This window comes from Squalius cephalus, assembly GCF_949319135.1.
Source record: "Squalius cephalus genome assembly, chromosome: 8".
NCBI lineage: Eukaryota > Metazoa > Chordata > Actinopteri > Cypriniformes > Leuciscidae > Squalius > Squalius cephalus.
The window spans coordinates 20,963,439-20,984,695 of record NC_137129.1 but is presented as its reverse complement, the minus strand read 5'-3'; positions in this window follow the sequence as shown (position 1 = coordinate 20,984,695).

Sequence of the window (21,257 nt, the reverse complement as noted above, 5' to 3'; positions counted from 1 at the left end):
AATAAAAGAAAACAAAATCTCTGCGGGCATGACGCTGTCAGTCTTTAGCTCGGCGGGCATGATGCTGTCAGTCTTTAGCTCGGCGGGCATGAAGCTCACTGTCTCAGGCGCGGCGGGCATGACGCTCACAGTCTCAGGGGCGGCGGGCACGACGCATACTGCCTTGGTCTCGGCAGATCTGGCGTGAAGTGCAGGCTCGGCTGGACTGGCGTGAAGTGCAGGCTCGGCTGGACTGGCGTGAAGTGCAGGCTCGGCTGGACTGGCGTGAAGTGCAGGCTCGGCTGGACTGGCGTGAAGTGCAGGCTCGGCGGGACTGGCGTGAAGTGCAGGCTCGGCTGGACTGTTGGGACGAAACTCTGGAGGAGCTGCCATCTTGGCAGATCGCACTGATATCAGCGGAAGATCTGCCAAGCTGGATAGCAGTCTGTGATAAAGCGATCTGGTGGCAGGCCTGATGTGAAGTGGTGGAGAAGGGAGATCGGGCTGGACAAGGGGGTCAGGCTGGATGAGTGGATCGTCCACAACTCCCACTGTGAGAGAAGAGCCACACACCCACAGAGTGCGATCAATGAATTCCATGAAGGGGAGATGAAAGTCGCCCCACAAGAGCATCTGATCCAGTGGATTACTCAATCCACTCCAAAATGTCATCTTCAGAATATGTGGATCTTTACTCACATCTTGAAAGTAGTCAAGATATATTTCAACATATTCTTCCAGAGACAAACTCCCTTGCTCCATGTTTGGTTTGGTCGGTCAATCTGTCAGGCTTCCGGGTAGATGAAGTAGGAGACGAACACGAAGATGATGAATTCCAAGATTTTAATTCTCAATATAAACAAATACAAACAAAAAGGGAGCGTGTGCTCAGAACATAGATAACCTAACATTAAACATTGACCGACCAGTGATGAGTGAACAGAAGGAACTTAAATACACAGACAGAAGAACACAAGACAGGTGATGCAGATGATGATGATGACGAACAGGCGGGTAATGAAGGGAGTGAGTTCAGGTGTGGAAACAAGGAGGATTCTGGGAACTGTAGTGCAGACAGGACGATGACAGACGGTGAATGTGACAGTAGGGGAGTTCAGTCATTGTGATTGTCATTGCCATGTCTTTTGGTATAAGAAACAAATAGGTTCCAACAGTTAAAGTGCTATTTTGTTGCAAACTAACTGTTGCATTATTTTCCTGTTTTCTCTGTAAAGCTGCTTTGAAACAATCTGTATTGTTAAATGCTATATAAATAAATTTTACTTGACTATTAAAAATATTCACATCAGATGATAATATTGGTATGTCAATATATCAAGAGCGCATTCAAAAATAAATTATATTAACACACTGTATATCAAATAAGTGAACACAAAGTAATGATGTCATGCTGATCTCTCCTACTGCATTAATTATCTCTTCACATTCCAGTGTCATGGTACCTGTGTGTTACAAAAATCTTTAATTTAATGTTAGGTCTTGCAGTTATAGTGTGTGTGATAATCAGTGGCATTTTGGACTTGTGAAAGAGGCAGGTTACCTCTAACATAGATTATGAAAGTCTTTGAAAGATTCTTATGGAATATGTATTTATTCCAAGCAAACAGTGATAGTTTGTGATCAGCATATGTTGGGGAAGCTGGCACTGTCACTGGTGTTGCCAACACAGTATGCATCATGTTTGAAAACACAGCTTTCAATGTCACCTTCTGTCAGTCAGCAGCTTGAGACTCGACGACTGTTCACAGCTATTGACACATTAACAGACGTGCCAGTTTAGAGACAACAGCATAAAAGACCAGACATGACCTCAGCCGACTGTCTTTAGAAATGAGACTGTGCTCGCTGGGATGAGCCATGATTGATATCAACAATCTTTATGGGAACGATGAGTTTTTGTACATAGTGTAATATTGGGCTAGGATGAGGGGTATTTGTATTTATTTTTACATTTGGAAGATTAAATGTCCTAAATGTTTGTTCAATATTTTACATATGCAAACTATACCAGGTCCTCTGTTTTGAATTCTTCTAAATACTGTAGTAGTGAAAGTGCTAAAATTGTTTTGATATGTATATTGCTCTGTTTGATTCTGCCAATTTACACATTCTTGCAAGTGGAGTAGGTTGAAATCATAATTAACTCTTTCTTTCTGATCATTTCAGGTAAGCTGCTCTTTTCTAGTCAATCTTTTATTGAAACTATTTCAAAGGAATGTACAGAAACCCTAAGTCACACTTAAAAAAAGTCTAAATATCATTGAATTTGTCATCTTATCAAACAAATGCTGCACAAGATTTTTAATCAACTTGCTTGAAAATGTACTTGTTTTCTTTCTTTAAAATAACACTTGCTTTGATATTTTGTATGTAATGCAAAAACTGAGATATATTTTAAGTGTGGTGTAAATGTCTAATTTTTTTTAAGTCAGAGTATGTGGCTCTCGTCTGTGAGTTTGGCCTTTCAAATGAATACTACATCACAAAATAAATTACTGAGAATGATGGGATGATGTATCATTGACTCGTAATTATTCATAACCTGTTGTGACTTGTCTGGACTTATGCAAGCTTGAAGAAAAAATGTTGTCAAGTAAGTTAAGCACACACTAAACTATTAAAAACTATACATGAAAAGTAATCTAACAATTGGCAGTTATGTGTCAACTATAAAATAAGTCACTTTGCTGTATTTTGAGCCAATAAGCCATACTACATCTGTATCAGTCAGCAAAATATACATATTCATTCAAATGTAAAATTAAAAAAAAAAACATTGCCAAACATGGACAAATTTTAAGAACACTGGTTGTAACTGATAGGTCCAAGCCATTTGACATGATACATAACAGTCTTCCTGGTGATATGGCAGTTTCATGACTACCACCAGAAGTGTCAGCATTCAAACTGACTGCACATACCTTTTTTGTAAAATTAGGCTACTCTATTTATACTGTGCAGAGCACACACATGAGTTTGGCTTTAAAAAAAATAAATAAAAAAAACATTTGTATGTTATTGTGGATGTCATCTTTAGTTGAGTTGAATAAAGTGTAAAGAACTGAAAACACATGATAAAAGGTGCCAATTCAAATTAGGAGTTATTATCAAAATGGCAAAGCTGCTCAGACTGCAAGCTCAGGTGCAATTTTGCTTGGTTTATTAACATAAAATATAGGATAGGCAAAAACAATGGAATTCTTTTTTTATTCACAATCAATGTTAAAGGATTCCATTTAACCAAACTTTGTATTAAGATGATTTTCCCTTCATCCTCTCTGACTACCACCTGTGCACAATCAACACTCACCACACCTGTCTGCCATCAGACTCATCAGTTCCTCCATAAAAGCCAGCACCATACACACATGTTGGTCTGGTCTTGTTGTTCTAATCTAGACTGAACTTCTACCTGACTACCCACCTGTGCGATCCTGTCTCAGCGTCAGTCTTTTGTGAATCGCTGTAATCCAGTAACCTTTCATCTCAGCCAGCAACAGATAAGACCTGTAGCTTTCATGCCAGTTTCACTATAATGATCTGCAATCCAGAGACTCACCTGCTAACATCCTGTGGCATTCAATAAACTCTATTCAGATTTTACCTGTGTCTGTATTCTTTTGTTCCATGACAATAACAATGATTTGATGTACCATTTTACTTTATGCAATATAGGTGAAATGGCCATAAATGGGTTGTCCTGTTCAATACAATGTATACACTGTTTCTAACTTGCATATTGTGTTCTTGTAATAGAGTAATAATTGGCAACATTTTCATAATATCTAATATTTCATTGAAATATTGATATATAATTTCTTTCCCTATTCACTTGTGTCTCCCAAAAATGTTTGAAAAAATGGTTTAAGTCCTGGTGTCCTCTACAGTGGACATGTATGAAATCAATGCCCTGTTTTGTAACAAAGTAACAATTTTATTCCAAACATTTGTGTGTGTGTGTGTATATACACTCACCTAAAGGATTGTTAGGAACACCATACTAATACTGTGTTTGACCCCCTTTCACCTTCAGAACTGCCTTAATTCTACGTGGCATTGATTCAACAAGGTGCTGAAAGCATTCTTTAGAAATGTTGGCCCATATTGATAGGATAGCATCTTGCAGTTGATGGAGATTTGTGGGATGCACATCCAGGGCACGAAGCTCCCGTTCCACCACATCCCAAAGATGCTCTATTGGGTTGAGATCTGGTGACTGTGGGGGCCATTTTAGTACAGTGAACTCATTGTCATGTTCAAGAAACCAATTTGAAATGATTTGAGCTTTGTGGCATGGTGCATTATCCTGCTGGAAGTAGCCATCAGAGGATGGGTACATGGTGGTCATAAAGGGATGGACATGGTCAGAAACAATGCTCAGGTAGGCCGTGGCATTTAAACGATGCCCAATTGGCTCTAAGGGGCCTAAAGTGTGCCAAGAAAAGATCCCCCACACCATTACACCACCACCACCAGCCTGCACAGTGGTAACAAGGCATGATGGATCCATGTTCTCATTCTGTTTACGCCAAATTCTGACTCTACCATCTGAATGTCTCAACAGAAATCGAGACTCATCAGACCAGGCAACATTTTTCCAGTCTTCAACTGTCCAATTTTGGTGAGCTCGTGCAAATTGTAGCCTCTTTTTCTTATTTGTAGTGGAGATGAGTGGTACCCGGTGGGGTCTTCTGCTGTTGTAGCCCATCCGCCTCAAGGTTGTGCGTGTTGTGGCTTCACAAATGCTTTGCTGCATACCTCGGTTGTAACGAGTGGTTATTTCAGTCAAAGTTGCTCATCTATCAGCTTGAATCAGTCGGCCCATTCTCCTCTGACCTCTAGCATCAACAAGGCATTTTCGCCCACAGGACTGCCGCATACTGGATGTTTTTCCCTTTTCACACCATTCTTTGTAAACCCTAGAAATGGTTGTGCGTGAAAATCCCAGTAACTGAGCAGATTGTGAAATACTCAGACCGGCCCGTCTGGCACCAACAACCATGCCACGCTCAAAATTGCTTAAATCACCTTTCTTTCCCATTCTGACATTCAGTTTGGAGTTCAGGAGATTGTCTTGACCAGGACCACACCCCTAAATGCATTGAAGCAACTGCCATGTGATTGGTTGATTAGATAATTGCATTAATGAGAAATTGAACAGGTGTTCCTAATAATCCTTTAGATGAGTGTATATGTTGTATATCTGCCTAGCAGGGCAGATATCTTTGTTCTATTATTGAGGTCTGTTCAGAATACTCGCTCTGGGTTGTTTTGGTTATGTCTGGATTTCTGATTTACCGAGCTATGTTCAGTAAAGCCAGATGTGAGTCTGCATAGTCATCTCGTCTTGTGTTTTACTTCATGCATCATATGACAGACATCACAGTGGCGACGAGAATGGGATCAACTGTGAGCGTTGATATCCTGTAGTGCGCGAAATTTGAATGACAGAGAAGCAGAAGAGGATTAGTTAAGTGATCCGAAATAACAGTCAGTGTGAGTACGTCACTGTGAGCGGCGAACATGGCTTACATAGGCAAAGTTGACGCATTTGATAGTTCCACTGAGGATTGGAACATGTATATCGAAAGACTGCAGCAGTACTTCGCTGCAAATGAGATAGCGGAAGATAAACATGTCGCTGTACTCCTCAGCGCAATGGGTGGAAAAGCATACAGTCTTTTGCGGAGTTTGACTGCCCCCCAGATGCCTGCAGAAAAGACTTTTTTAGAACTTGTTCAAGTGATGCGAGAACATTTGTCACCCAAACCGTTATTAATTACTGAACGTTTCAGATTTTATAAACGAAATCAGTGCGAGGGAGAGACCATTTCCACTTATGTGGCTGAATTGAAAAAGCTGGAGACGTGTTAAACGACGCACTGCGCGATCGGCTGGTATGCGGTATACATCATCAAGGAATTCAAAAGAGACTGTTGACTGAGCCAGATCTGACATTTAAACGAACAGTGGAGATCACCATTTCAATGGAAACTGCAGCAAAAGACGCTCTGGAATTACAAAGTGACATAAAGGCTGGAAGTGTGAATAAATTGTCAACAATAAGCAGAATAAACCAGACTCCCAGTTTTCGTTGCGGAAACTTTTCTCATCTCCCCTCTCAATGCAGATTTAAAAATGAAGAGTGTAGACAATGTCACAAAACTGGGCACATTCATCGACTTTGTCGCAGTGGCAAGGCAAAGGGGACTGAGAAAGATAAGAGATATCTCAGTGACAAGAAAAACATGCATAAACTTGATGATGTATCAGACAATGACAGCGAGGATGCATTGGCCAGTTTGGAACTGTTCAGTCTGAGCGGAAAAGACAAACAGGCCATCTGGCTCACGCCTAAACTAAATGGCCAGGCAGTAAAAATGGAGCTGGACACAGGCTCAGCTGTTTCAGTCATGTCTGAGAGTGATTACAAGGTCTTTTTCAACAAAGAGAAGCTAGACCCATCTTCTATTGTTCTCAAAACGTATACTGGAGAAAGAGTAAGACCACTGGGTTCGCTGCCTGTGACAGTAGAATATAACGACCGGAAAGAGATTCTCAGCTTGTACATAATTCCAAAGGGAGGCGCACCACTGTGGGGCCGTGAGTGGTTAAGGGTGTTTCAGATGGGCTTGGACGAGATCAAAAACCTCAGCGTGCTGCCTGCCGTGCCACAAAATACAACAGAAAAGCTGGAACGGATCTTGAGGGATGCTGCCTCTTTATTTCAAAGTGGCATTGGCACCCTAAAATCAATCAAAGGAAAAATTGTGCTTAAGGATGGTGCGACCCCACGGTTCCACAAAGCACGTCCAGTTCCATACGCCATTCGACAGATTGTCGAAAGCGAGTTGGATCAGCTGGAGGAAAATGGGGTTCTGTAGAAAGTGGATTGGAGTCCATGGGCGACACCTGTTGTTGCTGTAGTAAAAAAAAAAACGGCACAGTTAGATTATACGGGGACTTCAAGGTCTCAATTAATCCTGTACTACAAGCTGAATAGTATCCTCTACCCCGAATTGAGGACATTTTCGCAAATCTGGCAGGCGGACAGTGTTTTTCAAAGGTGGACTTAGCTGACGCCTACCTCCAGATGGAGATGGAAGATGATTCAAAAGCCTTTCTAACCATCAACACGATTAAGGGTCTTTATCGTTACAACAGGCTTGTGTTTTGAGTAGCTTCGGCTCCAGCCATCTGGCAACGTGCAATGGACCAAGTCCTACAAGGAGTGCCCGGAACACAGTGCTATCTAGATGACATAATTGTCACGGGCGCTACAGATGAGGAGCATCTTGAAAACCTGAAAAAGGCCCTTAAACGACTGGAGGACTTTGGACTTAGAGCCAGACGAAACAAATGCGAATTTCTCAAGTCCAGTGTCACATATTGTGGGCACATTGTAGATGTCCAGGGATTACACAAGAGCCAGGACAAAACTCAGGCGGTGATGAATGCTCCAAAGCCACGAGGTGTCTCACAGCTCAGGTCCTTCATAGGGTTTGTGAACTATTACAATAGGTTTTTGCCTAACCTGGCAACGGTCCTGCATCCCCTAAATGAGTTACTGCAGTCAGGCAGGCAGTGGAAATGGAATAATGAGTGTGAGCGTGCTTTTCAGGAAGCCAAGAAGCTGGTAATATCCGACATGGTCCTGACACATTACAATCCATCCCTCCCAGTGAAGCTGGCATGTGATGCCTCTCCCTATGGGATCGGGGCAGTGATGTCACACGTAATGGATGATGGCAGTGAGAGGCCAATTGCGTTTGCATCACGGTCTTTGTCTGTAGCTGAGAAAAACTATGCCCAAATTGACAGAGAGGCATTGAGTCTAGTTTGGGGTATCAAAAGATTCAACCACTATCTTTTCGGCAGAGAGTTTACCCTTGTTACGGACCATCAACCGCTGACTTCTATTTTCAGCCCACAGAAAGGCATCCCTGCCACTGCAGCTGCTTGCATACAGCGCTGGGCATTGTTTTTGGGAGGGCATCATTACAAGATTGAGTACAAACACACTGCATGTCATACAAATGCAGACGGACTGTCTCGATTGCCATCAGAAGTGGCAAAAGATGAATATGGAGAGGAAGGGGTTCTGGATATGTTCTCCATCAGCCAGACTGAAGGCCTGCCTGTCACAGCAGACATGGTGAAAACTGAAACCAAACGTGACAAGGTTCTGTCACAAGTGTATCTAGCAACACTGCAAGGATGGACAGTCAAACACAAATCTCTGCTGCCTGCGTACAATGCAAAACGTCATGATCTCTCTGAATGCTTGGTGTGTAATGTGGGGGCTGTGAACCATCATACCCACCAGATTAAGATCACGTGTTCTGGACGAGCTGCATAAGGGCCATCTAGGCGTGGTGAAAATGAAGGCACTTGCCAGGAGTTATGTGTGGTGGCCAGGAATGGATCAAGAGATAGAGCGGCTGACCCTGCAGTGTCCTGGTTGCCAAATGATACAGAATGAGCCAGAAAAGGCACCACTTCACCCCTGGGAATGGCCAGCATCCCCATGGGAGCGGATACATGTAGATTTTGCAGGGCCATTCATGGGATCGATGTTTCTGGTGGTAGTTGATGCCTGTTCAAAATGGCCTGAGGTTTTCGCCATGAGCACAACCACCTCTTTGCGCACCATCGAGGTCCTGAGAGACTTGTTTGCTAGAACTGGAGTTCCGCGCCAGTTAGTAAGTGACAATGGGTCGCAATTTGTCGCTACTGATTTCCAGACATTCATTCGCAGAAATGGTATCAGGCATGTCACGTCTGCTCCATGGCACCCAGCTACTAATGGACTTGCTGAGAGGTTTGTACAAAGCCTTAAACGAGGGCTTCAAGCCATGGCACATGAGAAACTGACACTCCAACAAAAGCTGTCAAATTTTTTGTTTGCATACAGAAATGCCACCCATGCTACCACAAACCAAACTCCAGCTATGTTGTTCATGGGACGTTCACTTCGTTCCAGATTGGATCTGATTCAGCCAAACATTAAACAGACTGTGCAGAACAGGCAAATGAAACAAGGGCAGAGGAACCCTGCCAGAGCCACACGGAGCTTTACGGTTGATGAAACTGTACTTGCGAGAAGTTACAGGGGAGACTGCAAGTGGGTCGTGGCTGTCGTTAAGGAGAAATCTGGACCATTGAGAGAAACCCGTAATTTAGAGCGTAAATGGAAACAAACTAATTGAGAGGTCTTTAGAATCGCATGGAACGACAGTATGTCACGTTATAAAAAGGCCCTAAAATCAGCCAGGGCTGAGCACCTCCGCAAACTAATAGAAAACAACCAAAACAATCCTAGGTTTTTATTTAACACCATGGCTAGGCTAACAAATAAACAGATGTCACCTGAACAAAATATTCCGTTACAGTTTAGTAGCAATGATTTCATGAAGTTCTTCACTGAGAAAATAGAAAACATCAGAACCACAATTGTAAACGTTCAGTCCTCAATCGCGCCTTATAATTCAGCCTCAACTATCACCCCGCAAGAACAATTACAGTGCTTTACAACTATAGAACAAAAAGAGTTAAATAAACTTATCACTTCATCTAAAACAACAACATGTTTATTAGATCCTATACCCACTAAACTACTGAAAGAAGTGTTACCTGTAGTGGAAGAGCCTCTCCTCAATATTATTAACTCATCTTTATCTTTAGGTCATGTTCCAAGAACATTTAAATTGGCAGTTATAAAACCACTCATTAAGAAACCACAATTAGATCATAATAACCTAGCAAATTATAGACCCATTTCGAATCTTCCTTTTATGTCTAAAATACTAGAAAAAGTTGTATCCACCCAACTGGGCTCTTTCTTGCAAGAAAATGACATCTATGAAAAGTTTCAGTCTGGATTCAGACCGCATCATAGCACTGAAACTGCGCTCGTTAAAATCACAAATGATTTACTATTAGCTTTTGACCAAGGCTGTATCTCAATACTAGTTTTACTTGATCTTAGTGCTGCGTTCGATACTATAGATCACACAATACTCTTAGATCGACTACAAAATTATACTGGTGTTCAAGGACAAGCATTAAGCTGGTTCAGATCATACTTATCTGACCGCTACCATTTTGTCTATTTAAATGGAGAAAAATCGATCATAACTCCAGTAAACTATGGAGTGCCGCAGGGATCTGTGTTAGGCCCTCTGTTATTCTCAATATATATGCTGCCACTTGGAAATATTATAAGGAAACATGGAATTAGTTTCCATTGTTATGCTGATGACACTCAAATCTATATTTCATCTCGGCCAGATGAAAACGCTAAATTATCCAAATTGACAGAGTGTGTTAAAGATATAAAAGATTGGATGACGCGCAATTTTCTTTTATTAAATCCAGACAAGACAGAGGTACTAATCATCGGTTCAAAAAACCGCCCACAAAACCTCTCACACTACAACTTTAACATAGTAGGATGTCCTGTTACTTTATCCTCTACAGTAAAAGACCTGGGTGTTATACAGTACTAGACTGCAACCTGTCTTTTGAAAATCATATTTCATATGTTACAAGAACAGCCTTTTTCCACCTTAGAAACATTGCTAAGCTACGTAACATGCTATCAGTTTCTGATGCAGAAAAGTTAGTTCATGCATTCATGACATCAAGACTAGATTACTGTAATGCTTTATTAGCCGGTTGTCCTGCATCCTTATTAAACAAGCTACAGTTAGACCAAAATGCCGCCGCTAGAGTTCTTACTAGATCAAGAAAATATGATCATATAACACCAATTTTATCATCACTACATTGGTTACCTATAAAGTTCCATATTAATTACAAGGTATTGCTACTGACTTATAAAGCCCTAAACGGCTTAGCTCCAGTCTATTTAAAGGACCTTCTATCGCCCTATAATCCATCGCGCTCTTTAAGATCACTAAATTCGAGGCTTTTGGTCATACCTAGGATATCTAGGTCCACCAAAGGAGGGAGAGCATTTTCACATTTAGCTCCAAAACTCTGGAATAGTCTTCCAGATACTGTTCGTTGCTCAGACTCGCTCTCCCAGTTTAAAACTAGATTAAAGACGCATCTCTTCAGCCAGGCATTCATATAATACTTTTAATCTTACAGTTAAATCCGACCTCTAGTTCATAGACGACAGAGGAGAACTGGCCCCCGACTGAGCCTGGGTTCTCCCAAGGTTTTTTTTTTCTCCATCAGGTCACCTGATGGAGTTTTTTCGGTTCCTTGCCACTGTTGCCTTTGGCTTGCTCAGTTGGGGATATTTAATTTAATTAATCAATCAACAATACTATTGATCAGCATTACCAAACGTGGACGTTTTCCACTAGAAACAAACATTGATGTATTATTTTAATTTAATACTGTGAAGCTGCTTTGATACAATCTGTATTGTGAAAAGCGCTATATAAATAAACTTGACTTGACTTGACATTGATGTACAAGGTTGAGCTCCCGGGTGGCACCGTATGGCGGCGCCATGTTGACCAGCTAAGGAAAAGTGGACTGATCGGGACAGAAGATCTCCCAACACAGTCTGCTGATTCTTCTGTCACTCCGATAGAGCTACCATCATCTCCTCCGGGAATAAATGTCCAGAGTCATCGTCCTCACCTCCCAGTATCACCTCCATCTGCATCCCTTACATTATTGATACTGTAACGACAATGAGAAGAAACCAACCACAGACTAATTTTCTTCCAGAAAATTAATTCAAACTCTCTACTTCCTGCCGAACAAAACAGAAGATTTGTTCAGAACGTCAAATGATCCTCATCACTCTGGCTATTTAAAAGAGCCTCCCCCCAACACTAACTAAATAGCTGGTCAATACTAAGCTTTGTTGCCAAAACGCTGACTGTTTAAGAGAAAGACAGAGACCAAGGTCTCACACAAGAGTCCTCACATTCCAGGGTCAAATCACCAATCCGGGGCCATAAAATCAGGCTCCAGCTGGTCTACGCTAACCAACGAAAACCCCCAACTAAGAACTTTTATGAGCCCAGCTAAAGGAAGAACTTGTCAATATGAGGTTTTTTTTAAAAGACAAATTGGTTCAGAAATGACACCACAGCATTCCTGACCCCTCCTCCTTAAGACCTCTGAACAAAACAAACAGAGTTCTGTCTCTTCTAAACCAGAAAACTGAGATTCTTCCTATAGTATACGTAAAACTCATTCAAGAACAATTTTCAATGGACTCTTTACATCATACATCAAAGCATCATACATCATTCTATGTGTTTCTACGATATATGTGTCCATTTAATATGCTTTAATCCCATATAATTCATGTAATTGTTATAATTATTAGGTGTGTGAATGACAGTGTGTACTGTTTCATATCAATGCTATCTTACGAACACAACTAGCAAGATGGCTTGAATGATATCGGTGTAATATGTTTTGATCTTCTTTTAATTAGAAATCATGTCTAACCTGTGGCCTCTGTCCTCTCTGCTTAAGAGCTAGAGAACACACCAACACCCCAGATAATGCATGATTTACGATGAGACAAACAAAAGCCAGTGTCTAATTGGTCCGATCTCTTCAGGAGGGGGGACAAACTTTTAGTTAAAACCTTAGACCCAAAAACTAAGGACTCTCTTGCTGCTCTCGAAGCTCTCTCTGTGCTCTCGCTCTCTGGGTTCACCCTCAAGAAACGCTCTGCTATCACTCTCAAGAGAGGTGGGCAGAAAAAGATGAAGATCTGAACCAGAGTAACCATGTAACCGAGGAGCAGACCAACCCAAATTAAGATCAGATGGGTTAGATTTATTCAAGCCATCTTACTACTCTCGTCTAAATTTTCTTTTCTTTTCTGAGTTATCATTTCCTTTATTTTCCGTTGTGAGTCTCGGTTCTAAGTTAAGTTTTGCGACAAGACTTCGAGCCACGTTTCTTCTGCAAAGCCAGCTTCAGACAAAGACTTTCAATTCATCCGCCAGCACAACACGTGACTGGAACGCCGCAGACCCAGGCACAAGGAGACCACAGCCGACGAACGAACCCAGGGAAACCCTCTGTTACGCAACAAAGGGAATTCCAAAAGGGAACGCAGAAGACAAGCAAGTAACCTCCAGACTAAAAGCTGAACTGGTGTATTTATATAACTTTAATAACCTGCCTAAAACGATAGAAGGGTTAAATTAATGTTTGATGGTTCGTTCAGGTCATGTCTAAGTGCATATGGAATCGTGAGATTTCATCCTTTCACTCTTAAACCCACTCTTTCCTCACTCTCTTCCTTTCTGCAACTCGTATGAATGTGTGTGTGTGTGTGCGTGTGTGTTTGTGTTAGACATTAGCTGTATGTGTTAGTATATAATCAATAAAGTATTGTTTGTATTTGAAAAGAGATTGCTTGTGTATGTGCTTATCAAATTTATTGTCTTGAACTTCGATTTAAGTTACCTATGCTTTTACCCTTAATTTATTTCTTAATTTATGGTTAGCTGGGGATTATTCTTTCTTGGCCAGGAAGATATTATATTTCCTAGAGTTAATAACTGGTTATGCTTTCTGTTCGTTGGATGAACTGATAAAATGATCATACTATTGATTCTGCTACAGTAAATTCTGAAAATAATCAAATTATTAATTATTGTTCATAATTCGTTATGAAAAATAATTAATTATATTTATACGTGGGCGTATAAACGCTACATATTGGTGGAGACGAATGCGGAAAGTTTAACCTAAATTGTAAGCATATACGAAGTAATTATCTTTTCATAGTATGCGGAGGACAGATCCGAACCTCTGAGAGTCTGTGTGTATGACGTATGCGCCGCGCGCGCACTGTTTGAATGAATGCTGCCCGCTACTCGAGCCGTCTACTCTAGTCTAGTCTGCCTCCCTTCCCGAGTTATTTTATTTTAAACTGCAGTAAAATAACCCAAGATATAAAATCTCACACAACAAGGTATTGGGCGTGTTCCCCAATCTCTGAAATAATTATAGCTTAAGACGTCTGCGTGTTCCAGAGTCTTTCAAATAGCTATAACGTTATGTGTGTTTGTATCAGTCAGAGAGCTGAATGAAATTAAAACTGCAGTAATTAAAATAACTGTAACATAATGACCCACATGGGGTAAATAATCAGGCGCAAGGCGGTAGTACAGCTTTAATCAACAGGCACATTTTTATTCAGATGATTCAATATATTAAAAAAGGTGTGACAGATCGTCAATGCAAATACCCACAAAGGAAATAATAATAAATAAAAAGAAACGAAACAAAAACGAAATCAACCAACAGATAGCCACGGGTTACCTAATCGTGGGGACAAAGTGGCATTCAAAAATGCTCTCACCACAACAACGCTCACAGCAATCACACTGCAAACCTACAAAAGAGAAAGAAACACAAATAAAGTGACCAAACCACCACACGATCCCAGCCACCTCACCACCGCCATCCACACAGTGAGGGTAACCCAGAAGCCATTGTTGGTTTGAAAAGGAATCTACAAAAAGAAAGAAAACCAAATTAATTAACAGTGGGTAATGCAAGTAGAACAAACCAGTCAGTACCATAAAACCATCATTTTATGGCCGAGATTTTCCTTATACAATTATGGTCCAACATTCAACAAAAACAATAAATAAACCAAAGAAAATTAAATCTAAAGTAAACGGTAACCGTGCATCTCTGTAAGGGGAAACACAGTTAATTACAAAGAATTATTTACAACATAAAAACATCAATAAAATAAAACATTCAAGATAATTGCTGCACATAATAGAAAACATTCAAAAGTTCCCTATATGATAAATCTGCTGCGACATTATTCACACGACTCACAATCAATGCAACAAAGAGGAAGCGAGAGAGCAAACAAACCTCGCTACTTCCTTATATAGCGCTAGTGCTGATGGGACTTGTAGTGCCCCAACCATGTCTCATTACAATCTACCCCCCTAGATTAAATCGACGTCCCGTCGATTACATCAACACTACAACCAGGGGCGGAACATTACATTCAAACCACTACTAGACAGCCTTGTCATAGGGAGAGCGAGCTGATGATTTAGCTGGACTTCAGTAGTAGGGGCTGACCGAGGGAGACGATATGGATTTGAATGACATCCAGCTGTTGCTCTCCTTGTACGCCTTACTACAGCTTCCTGTTGTTGAGGCTGATGGTCCTCTGCATAATCCACTACTGAAGTACAGAAGTTGGTATTATCTTCCTGTGGAAGTTGAGGCCTAATAACTTGGTCTTGGGCAGATACATACTCAGGCGTTAGGGACACCGCTACCATGTCTTCATCTTGGTCTCTTGAAGTTTCCTGCTGGTCAAATAGATCTAGAAGTCCAGGATCATTCGGGGAAGTATAAGCTGGTCGCAACTCACAACGGTGAATATGTCTAATATTACCACCTCCATCTGCAGGGGCAATAGCATACACAGCTCCATGTCCATCTGGGCACCGGACCACTTTATAGGGAGTTGGATCCCAGGCATCCTGGATCTTATTCCTGCCTTTTATGTTATGGGCTCTCTGATACACAACCTGGCCTTCGCTTAGTTGTTCATGGCGTACCTTTAGGTCATTTGATCGGGCACGATGTTCTGTAGCACATTGAAGGCGGGCTCGGGCCTTACTAAATATTCGTTCCAAATTGTCTTTATGGTCCACCACCCAGTCTACTTCACTCTGCACATGGTTATCCAATCCCAAAAGAAAATCAACAGGTAAATGGGGCTCTTGTCCAAACATAAGGACATAAGGAGAAAACCCAGTAGACTGGTGATCTGTGGTATTGTAAGCATATACTACCTGCGCAAGATGGTCTGGCCAATGACGTTTTTCCTCTGGAGGCAAAGTACGCAGCAAGTCATGCATTGTTCTATTAAAACGTTCGCATTGACCATTCCCTTGCGGTCGGTAGGGCGTGGTGCGAGTTTTTGAAATTCCATACAGCCTACATAATTCTTGGATCAGCCTACTTTCAAAACACCGGCCCTGATCTGAATGAATTTGTCGTGGAACTCCAAACAAGTAGAACCAATGTTCCACTAAAACACGTGCCACTGTTGATGCCGTTTGGTCTTTAGTTGGGATGGCTTGTGTAAATTTTGAAAATACATCCGTCATAACCAGTACATTTTCAAGTCCATTTGATGCAGGTTCAAGCAATGTGAAATCAATGGCCAGAATATCTAACGGCCTCTCTGCCATCAGGTGCCCCATAAAACTTCGTACTTTTGGTCGTACCACTTTGGCCAGGGTGCAGCGCTGGCATTTCTTACACCATTCCTCAATGAACTTGAACATACCAGGCCAGTAACATCGAGTTCTCACTAAACTTGCCGTCCGCTCAATTCCTTGGTGGCCATGGTCATCATGCAGACCCGTAAGAACTCTTTCTCTGAGAACAGCTGGTAACACAACCTGACGAATTTCACGATGTTCCTCCTGGGGACAGAACCTCCGATACAGTATGCCCTCGATCCTCACCAGCTTCTCCCACTGCCTTACCAATTCAAGCACCTCTGATGATTCTGATGCTTTCTCCTGTGTATCTGGTGGCCTTTGACGATCCCAATAAACAAGGAATTGCCCAATAACGGGGTCAGTTTCTTGCAGAACACTAAGATTTTCTCTAGGCTGTACAGGAAGAGCAGAAATTGTTTCGCTTATGACTACATGTTGACTATCATGAGCATACTGATACAGTTCCTTTGGTAAAACAGTAGTCATAGCCAATTCAGCTACAGATGTAGCATTTTTTCTAGACAGAGCATCAGCATTAACATTAGAACGTCCAGGTTTATACCTAATTTCCAAATCAAAATCCGCAAGCTGGTTAGCCCATCGCTGTTCCAACGCTCCCAATTTTGCGGTCCGCAAATGACTGAGTGGATTATTGTCTGTATACACCAGGCATTTCTGACCCAGCAAATACTCCCTAAACTTTTCTGAAACAGCCCATTTAAGAGCCAAAAACTCCAACTTCATTGAACTATAATTCTGCATGTTGCGTTCAGATGGTCGCAGACCTCGACTTGCAAATGCGACTGGTCGACATTTGCCTCCATGTTCTTGAGATAAGACTGCACCCAAACCTTGATGGCTTGCATCAACATCCAAGATAAAGGGCTTACTAAAATCAGCATAAGCAAGGACAGGAGCATTAGTTAAAGCGGTTTTAAGAGTCTGAAAAGCATTTTCACATGAGTCAGTCCATTTGGTCCCCAGATTAATCTTTGGTCGTTTACTTTTCTGTCCCCTGATCAGTTCTGCCACCAATGTATTCAAGGGTCCAGCAATACATGAAAAGTTTTTAACAAACCGCCGATAGTAACTGGCGAAACCCAGAAAGGATCGAAGTTCTTGAAGATTTTGTGGACGATTCCACTTAGCTACAGCAGATATCTTCTCTGGGTCTGTACGGACCCCTGTAGAAGAGACCACATGCCCCAAATAACGTACATCTGACCGAAAGAAGCAGCATTTACTGAGTTTTATCTTCAAGTTCTGTTGTCTCAGCCGATCCAACACCAGCTCAAGTCGCTGAAGATGTTGCTCAATGGTTGCTGAAAAGACAATCACATCATCCAAATAGAGCAATAAAGACTGAAAACTCTGATCCCCAAAAATTCGCTCCATTAACCTTTGAAAAGTACTTGGGGCATTGCATAATCCAAAAGGCATCCTATTAAATTCAAAGAGCCCAAATGGAGTGCAAAAAGCAGTCTTAGGACGATCTTCTTCAGCTACTGGCACCTGGTTATATCCACTAGCCAGGTCTAAAGTCGAAAACCACTTTGCTCCAGTCAAGGCATCCAGTGACTCCTCTATCCTTGGTAAGGGATAGGCATCCTTACGAGTTCTGACATTGAGCTGGCGATAATCTACACACATTCTCAGAGAGCCATCCTTCTTCTGCACCAATACAATTGGCGAGGCATATGGGCTGCAACTCTCCCTAATGACTTGACTGTCCAACAATTGTCTTATGTGTGCCTTTACAGCCTCAAACTGACTAGGAGGAATTCTACGATATCGCTGGCGTACCGGTGTATCATCTATTAAAGGAATCTGATGATCTATTAAGTTTGTACACCCCAAATCACTATCATGCTTGGCGAAGACATCAGAATATCTTGTTAGCAAACTCCTAACGTCCGCCTCCTCAGTCTCTGTAAGCCCCGGCAATTCTAACCCTTGAACATCGATGCTTAACACTGATGTAATAGTTTGACACTGAACAGTCACAGTATTAGGATCACATGGTAAATCTCCCTTAAACACAATGTCTTGATCTGATTTCATGACTACCTCAGCACCAACCAAACTACCTAATCTAATTCTTGGTGGCAAATATAAGGGTTCTGTGCCAACATTAACTACCGGTACATGCACTACCCCTTGTATACACTGCAACAGGGCAGGTGATATTAACACTCCAGCAGGCAGCCCTCCATCATTGAAATCCTGGGGTTCTAAAAAAACCACTGTACAACTTTTTATGTTTTTAGGGCACAGCGCAGGTACTAACCTCATGGTGCCAGCTGGAATCTGGACAGGATGGCAAGACTGCACCTTCACATAACCAATGAATCCAGGACAAGGGGCACCATCTGCTCGGTGGCACTGTGACAGGACATCTCTCCAACCTAACTCTGCCTGCCTGACCTGTGGAGCTGAAAATAGTGCTGAGCCGTGTTTTTCAAACAGATCATTATAACACCGTCCAATCACATTCATACCTAGAAGGCCAGGGGTCAGTTCTTTCCTCTGATGGAACAAAGTATCAACAGGATCTTTTACAACCAAAATACCTTGCCCTAAAAGAGTTTGCCCCAGCACAGTCACATCGGTTTCAAAATATCCCACATATGGAATCTCAAGACCATTAGCTGCTTTTAATTGAAGCCAACTACATTTTTTAAGTGCATCTACTCCCATTTGTCGGAAATGCTTCTCAAAAAATGACTCAGTTATAGTAGTCACCATTGACCCTGTATCTAGTAAACATGAAATCTCCACCCCCCCCCATCTGCAGAATTACAACAGGACATTTGCCCACAAGACGCTGTAAGATAGTAGGGCAAACGGGTGATGGTGAGGCTTCACTAGCTCCTTCTACAACCTGACTCAAAACTGCAGATGCTACACTGTCAGGCTCCCCAGGAGAAGTCTCATTTACGTTCACCTGAGGGGATCTAGAGTTTGACTCAATGGGCCATGGTTGTCGACAATATCTGGCTATATGCCCAACTCTATTACAGCGAAGGCACCGTCTTGAGTTATTTTGCCTAGTTGTGTTTAAGGGTTCATTCTTTTGAGACAAAAAGCTATCAAAACGCTGGGTAAGTTCAGTTATTTGTGTTTGTTGCCGTCTCAACATCTCTTTAACTTCTCTTAACTCTGTAGACTCCTGAAATCTGACCTTAGGTTCAAACTCAACTACCCTGCCTTGAGTAACGTTACACCATGGCTGAACATATGAAGCAACTGCTTCCCTATTTCCCTCTTCCACCCACCTAAGGGCTTCACTTCGAACCTCTAGTAGAGTAGAAGTTGGCTTCTCCCTTACCAATCGCTTTAATTCACGCTTCAACATCACATCTCGAACATGTTCGACAAACTGATCACGAAGCACTCTGTCAGAATTTGGAACACTGCCTGGGTTACTATTTGTCAGGGTTGGGTAGGTGGAAGTAGCGAGGACTCAGGTGCAGAATTGATGGGCTTTATTTTAAAAATAAAATAAAACAGGAACAAACAAAAACTACCCCGAAGGGGAAAACAAGACAGACTTGACTTTGACTCGGCTTGACTTGACTTGACGGCAGGGAAACACACAGTGTAGATACGACAACGAACCAGCACAGGACTGCAAACACAAGGAGAATAAATAGAGAGAGCAAACAAAGCAGGTAACGAGGGAGGACAGGTGGGGAAAATGAATCAATAATCAGGTAACAAGGTGGGCGGGGTTAGACAATCGACTAGAGAGCACATGGCACAAGGAAACACATGACAAGCCATGTGCTCACAACAAACAGGACTAGAACACAAAACGAGACATGAACACGCAGCTAGTGAAAACTCATAAGCCACGTGTTCACACAAAACATGACAACATGAAAGCACACAGCCAGAGAAAAACTAGCTGTGTGCTACACAGCACAAGACAAGAAAAAACACGCAGACAGAAGAGCGCGCGGCTCGAGCGAACTCGAAACCGCGCGCGCTCACGTGACAAGACAGAGCGCACGAGAACGAGCGAAAGCTCATTCCGTGCGCTCACAAAAGAAAACAAACACGCGGAGCATTGATGTCCGAATCCCGACACAGAACCGAAACCTAACTAGACAGACATGTCGGGATCCAAACACCATGCCCCGCACATATAACAAGGCACAAAGACAAGTGAGTGCACGGCCCGAGCGCGCTCGGAACCGCACACTCACACAGAGACGAGACAAAACAGGGAGTGTCAGAGCTCTGTCACAAAACCAAGAAATTAACTAGACCGAAGTGACAGAACCCTGACACTACCCCTCCTCCAAGGGACGCCACCTGGCGTCCCAAAGCGGGACATCAAAAACAAGACAGGAACATGACAAGACAACTCACCAACAGACAACACAAGACAGGAAGATCAAGACACAGAGACAAAGTGGGGAGGGAGGGAGGGAGCCAAGTCAGAGCCAGCAGGAACATCCACAAAGTCAAAAAGAGGGACCAGGGAGGGACGGGCGGGTTGAGCCAGGGAGGCTCAGGCAGATCTGGGGTCATGGCAGAAGACCAGGGTGGAACCGGAGGGACAGACCAGGGAGATTCCGGCGGGTCTGGAATCCTGGCTGAGGGCCAGAGCGGTGCTGGGGGAACTGACCAGGGAGACTCCGGCGGGTCTGGAATCCTGGCTGAGGGCCAGGGCGGTGCTGGAGGAACTGACCAGGGAGACTCCGGCGGGTCTGGAATCCTGGCTGAGGGCCAGGGTGGTGCCGGAGGGACTGACCAGGGAGACTCCGGCGGGACAGGAGTCCCAGCTGAGAGCCAGGACAGTACAGGGGCCTTGGGTGGCGTCGACAGGGCAGGTTGCAAGGGCAGATCCATCAGGGCAGGCGGAGCAGACTGGCCAGACTTGGGAAAGACAGGGATTATAGTGAGGAAGGGAAATCCTACAAATATCACTGCTCCAACGGATGCACAGTGGGCATAGGACAGACGGTTCTCTGGGACGGCCTCCGGGCTGGCTGCGGGCTCTGGGACGGCCTCCGGGCCGGC